Genomic DNA, 6,000 nt, shown 5'->3' with positions numbered 1-6,000 from the left:
ACCCAAAGAGCATTTGGCACAAAGGGAGACACATGTGCAAAGGTCCTGAGGCAGGATGTGTGTATTGGCGAGGGCAAGAATTTGGAAAAAGGCCAGTACAGTTGGAGTTGAGGGAGCAAAGAGGAAGCTGGGCATAGCCTGAGGCTGAGAGGTAGGCAGGGGCCAGATCACAAAGGGCCATGAAGTCCTTTGAAGACTTTTTGTCTTTATCCCAAGAGAAAAGGGAGTCCATTGAACTGTTTCAAGCCAGGGAGCGGGTGGGAATGTCCATGATGGAATGATCCCACAATCAGGCTGCTGAGTTGAGAGGGAGCCCACTGACCCGGAACAGAGATAAGAGGGAAAGAGCAGAAATGCTAACACAGGGGCTCAGACAGCCTTACACCGCGCTCTCCGGGCCCACCTGACGGGCCCAGGCGGTGAGGGGCGCCAGCCACATCCCACATCCTTCCTCAGGTGTACACGGAGGTGTCACTCTGTGTTCTGTGGTTCATCCAGAATCCCAGCAAGGCGAGCCCGGGGCGCACAGCACCTCACCAGCAACAAGACCTTGTCCTGCTCTGTGCCCAAGCCCCTGCAAGTCAGGCTCCACTTTGGGGAGTGTTCAAACCTAGTCAGGTCATGGTGGGAGAACTGGGTTTGGAGCAAAAGTCCAGCAAAGCAGGAGTTCACCAGCATTGCTGACTCACTCACTAACTGACCCCTTCGTGTCCTCACCTTGTCACTCAATCATCCCTGCACTGCCTCACCCCTCCTGCCATTTCCGAGGGGATTCCTGTCACTGAAGGAGCATTCCCCTTGGGCGCAGGGTATGCCCTCCAAGTCACATCTCCATTTTATGCAGGAAAAATCCTCATTCCAGTCCGGAGACAATGAAAGTCCGTTAAGGAGCCTTTGAGAGAGGGGCTTAGAAGCACAGATTTCCCCAGAAGTCTGGAGGGGAGTCTCAGCCCGGTGTAGCCTGCCTGACCTCCATTAAATAATCAAGCACAGCCTCCTTCCTGCAGGGCAGGCGGATTCTTGTGAGCGTGAGGTTGCATTTCCTACTTCAAAGTCCACTGCTCACCTCCTCTCAACTCCGAAACGCCTGGAAAATCTGAAGAGACATCTTGGCGAGATCAGAAAACGCACAGGTTTGAATCTATCAGCTTGGGTGTGCTCACCCTACCCACCGTCTCCTACCCCCTCTACCCCCAAAGTTGTAAGAGCTGCATTTATTGAGCACCTACTGTGTGCTAAATGTTTTATGTTAACTCATTCACTGAATCTGTAAAACACTCCCGTGGGGTACACGCCATGATCACTGCCCCACCCGTCTTATTTTGAAAGGAGAATGCTGACACGGGGCAGGAGGCTGGCGTTTGAACTTGAAGTTCAAGGTCCTGGTTATGACACGGCTCTGGGCTGGGGGCCAGGGGACCCAGAATTGGGATCCAGACCCACACGACTTTACTGTATGACTGGGGGCAGGTCACCGGTTTCTCTGGTTGTCAGCATCCCCGGCAGGCTGTCCAGGCTGTGGCCCTACTGACCCATCCGTCCTCCTCCCCCTTCCCCTACTCCCTCCGTCACACTGCGGAAACACTGTGCCCTCTTCATTGCTGGTGCCTGGTGCCTCCCTCCCAGCACTTCCTGTCACCCAAGATGCCACTCCCCAGGCTTTATCTGAGCTCATTTTTCAAACCACTGCTTGGGTATCACTGTGGACAACTGTCGTGGAGCATCATAAGGAGGTCTGCCTTTATTTTATTTTTTTAATGTTTATTTATTTTTGAGAGAGAGACAGAGGGTGAGCAGGAGACAAACAGAGAGAGAGGGAGACACAGAATCCAAAGCTGGTTCCAGGCTCCCAGCTGTCAGCACAGAGCCCGATGCGTGGCCCGAACTCACGGACGGGGAGGTCATGACCTGAGCCAAAGTCATGAGCCGAAGTCAGACGCTCAACTGACTGAGCCACCCAGGCGCCCCAAGGCCAGGCGCCCCAAGGTGGTCTGATTTTTTTTTTAACGTTTATTTATTTTTGAGACAGAGAGAGACAGAGCATGAACGGGGGCGGGTCAGAGAGAGAGGGAGACACAGAGTCGGAAACAGGCTCCAGGCTCTGAGCCGTCAGCCCAGAGCCCGACGCAGGGCTCGAACTCACGGACCGCGAGATCGTGACCTGAGCCGAAGTCGGACGCTCAACCGACTGAGCCACCCAGGCGCCCCAGGGAAGTCTGATTTTAAAACAGAACTGGAAGGGGTGCCTGGGTGGCTCAGTCGGTTAAGCATCCGACTTCGGCTCAGGTCATGATCTCGCGGTCTGTGATTTCGAGCCCCGCGTCGGGCTCTGTGCTGACGGCTCAGAGCCTGGAGCCTGCTTCGGATTCTGTGTCTCCCTCTCTCTCTGCCCCTCCCCTGCTCGCACTCTGTCTCTCTCTCTCAAAAATAAATAAACATTAAAAAAATAAAATAAAACAGAACCAAAGTGCAGGCAACAGGTAAAAAACCCTCTTCTCCATCCACAAAGCCAACAACGCTGGCGAGACATGTCCCTGTTTGGAGTTTCCATTTCCAAGTCACAAACCATTCCAAAACTCAGTGGCTTCAGACGAGATTTATTTATTTTGCTCACAAATATATAATTTGGGGGGGTTCAGTGCGGACGACTCTGCTCCATTACGTGCAGCACCCACTGGGGCAGGCAGACCAAGGGCTTTCATGACAGACGAGTGTGGGCTATCTCCCTGCTGGGACGCCAGCCAGGGCTGGGGGCTGGGGACGTCCGTTCCGCCTCACCTGGGTCTCTCCATACGACGCCCGGGCATCCTTCCAGCCTGGTGGCTCATTTCCAAGAATGAAAACAGGTGGATGTGCCAAGCATTTTTATGACCTCAAGTCATATACCACCATTTCCGCCATCCTCCGTTGGTCAGGACAGCCACCCATGCCCATCCAGGGTCATGGGGCTGGCAAGGTTCTAGCAGAGTCCATGGGCCAGGGGATGCCATCTTTGGAAAATAAAACCTGCCACAGTTTGCATAATGGCTTTCCTGTGATTTCCAGTTAATTGCTTCACAATTTCTAGTTATTTCCCCGCATCTCTTTGATAGGAATTGTGGTACCATTCCAGGTAACCCAGGGTATTCAACACACAATGTTGCACTCCCAAAGGTGCTGGGTCTCAGGGAATATCAAAGGATGTGACAAAGGCCCAGGCAAGATAAGATCAAACACCAGTCCTCCTGCCTTTTTTGTTTTGTGGGTTGCCATGGTGATGGGAAGCGCAGAATTACGAAGACTAGACATTATCATAATATTGGAGCTTAGAATATCTAGGTTGGTTTATACACACACCTGCCAGAGACAATTGCCAGCACTCAGTATTTAGGATAAAAAAAAATCAATTAAATCTTTTAAGATTCTACTGACTAAAAAGCCTCCCACAGAACCCCCAAGAAACACAGCCATTGGGATCGTAGGTCACTTCCTTCGGGAGGTCTTCCGTGATGCTCCAGAGGAGTCTGTGTTCTGCCTCCTGGCTTCCCAGAGTAGCTTTCACTGGCAGATGTATCCAATGGAGTCTAAGACCTTGTTTATTTTTGTTCTTGTTGTTCACACATAAGCTTTTATTTTGCAACTGTCAATTCATTTTTTAACTTTTTTCTTATTTATCTAATGGTCCAAAGGCTTGCAAATCTGTACTTAATTGCATTTGAACTGCCCATTTTTTACATGTATTTTACCACACACACACACACACGCACCAACAGGACAGAAACCTACAGGAAACAAAACCCAAAGGGTATAAAGTCAACTGTCAAATGTTTTTAAAACATTGTATCTATTTTGCACCTACTGTTTATCTATCGTTTGTGATGTTGGCTTTCCATTTATAATAATGCTCTCAAGTTATCTGTTTAAAATGCAATGAACATATTAACTAATATATACGATCTACGTTACAAAAATTCTTGTACACATCAAATGCATATATTCATCACATTTTATTTTTTTTATTCATCACATTTTAAATGGGTTGGCTTTAATTAAGGAAATAATAGAACATGCACATGGTCACAACAGCACGGTGATGCAAGAAGGACTCAAGTTTGAGGAACACGGGGAAGCTTGATTCTTTCTCTAACACTTGGCTTGCTGAATTTTAACTTTTGGCGACAGGGGCCACGTCCTGTCTCAGGACAGGATGACTCAAAGGCAGCTGGCTTTGGGGGAGCCTGGGTGGCTCAGTCTGTTAGGCGTTAAACTTTGGCTCAGGTCACGATCCCAGGGTTCATGAGTTTGAGCCCCGCATCGAGCTCTGTGCTGAAAGCCCAGAGCCTGGAGCCTGCTTCGGATTCTGTGTGTCCCTCTCTCTCTCTTCCTCTCCTGCTTGGTCTCTGCCTCTCTCTCAAAAGTAAAAAATTTTTAAAAAGTAAAAAAAAAAAAAAAAAAAAAGCAGCTGGCTTTGGGTGGAAAGAGGGGGCGGGGGTAGGCAGGGCCAGGTGGAGCTGCATCCCTGCCAGGCTCTGGGGAAGTTTCTAGCGCCTTGGAGCCAGCAGTCCGCTTGTCAGGGTCCCCGCTCTCTGTTACAAAGCTGGGAGCAGACAGGGAGCGATCATATGGATCAAGATGGAATATTATAGAAGAGGCTGTTTAATGAGCAGTGGTTTGAATTAGGACCAGTTTTTATGCCTTTTTTTGTTTTCCACCAACCATCATTGAAAATTGCCACAAATGATGTGTTAATTCTGTTCCCTAGCGGGTCTCCGATATGGCGAAGGATGAATTTTAAATTGTTTGATCAGAATTAGCAACATTAGTCACTGCAAATAGCCTTTTAATTTCCACAGAGCTGCCAAGGGGAGCAGAAATAGACTCGGTGAGGAAGGTTCCAGCAGGCAGATGTGCTGGCGGCAGATGAGGCCGCGTGACTTCGTGTCTCCAGGTGCCCCCACCGGGTCTGAGTCCCAGCTTTCAACCTCCTGGAGGTGGGAGGGTTTGCCCTCCCCCCGGGCAGCTCTGGAGTCTGAGGGCGATGCCCTCGTTCCTCGTGGCTCCTGCCCTCCCTCCGGGCTCAGATCGCATCTCCCCAGGTCCCCGCAGGCATCGGCCGTAGGAGCTGCTGGGTATGGTCCATTCTCCCCCAGCGCTGCCACAGAGAGACCTCGTCATCCTAAACTGGGCAACAGCACCCCTCTGCTTCAAACTCTCCAAACGGCTCCTCCTTGTCTTAGACTAAAGGCCAGCCTCCCGGCCTTCGCACACAAGTCCCCACCCACCTCCACTCCCCAGCTCTGGCCTCCCCACTCCTTCTAGAACAGCCCAAGTCATTCTTGCCAGAGAGATCTGTCACTGTAAAGTCCCCCCTCCCCAGGCTTCACCTGAACATCCCCTTCTCCTTCTACAGTCTTGGCTTAAAAGCCACCACCTCAGAGAGCACCCCTCCACAGCCAACCCCACCTGGAGGAGGGTCCCCTTCACGCCCATCTGCCTCGATGTCTCATTTCCCTCACAGAAAATGCCAGCACACCTCGGCATTGCTGGGGTGGTTGGTTTGCTGCTTTGCTATATTTATTTTGTGTCTATCTCGTCCCACTACATTATAAAGAGCATCATCCTGGTGCCTTAGGACAGCACTAGGCGCACAGAAATCCCCCGTCGAGAGCCATGAAATGAACGAGTGAACGGATGAACGGATGAATGAATGAATGGGTGGCCTCACTCTCCCAGGTAAGTTGCTTCTCCGTCGGGGAGTGTGGTAGCTTCTTCCTCCATGCCTGGGCTTTGGCATCAGTTTCCAGGCTGGCCTCCCTGTCCACAGCCTCGCTCGCCCACTGGGGATCCATCCTCCACCCCGGCCTCCGGGGTCACGTTTCTTAGGTGCAAATCCGGCCTGTCGCATCCTTAACACCCTCCAGTGGCCACCCAGTGCCTTTAGGACAAGCACAAACCCTTCAGATCTCCACCCCACAACTTAACCCCTGCATGGACCTGGGTGACCTTCTTCACCTCTCTGTT

This window comes from Acinonyx jubatus, chromosome E3 (assembly GCF_027475565.1).
Source record: "Acinonyx jubatus isolate Ajub_Pintada_27869175 chromosome E3, VMU_Ajub_asm_v1.0, whole genome shotgun sequence".
Taxonomy (NCBI): Eukaryota; Metazoa; Chordata; class Mammalia; order Carnivora; family Felidae; genus Acinonyx; species Acinonyx jubatus.
The sequence above is the reverse complement of the archived record's forward strand: the minus strand, read 5'-3'. Positions refer to the sequence as shown.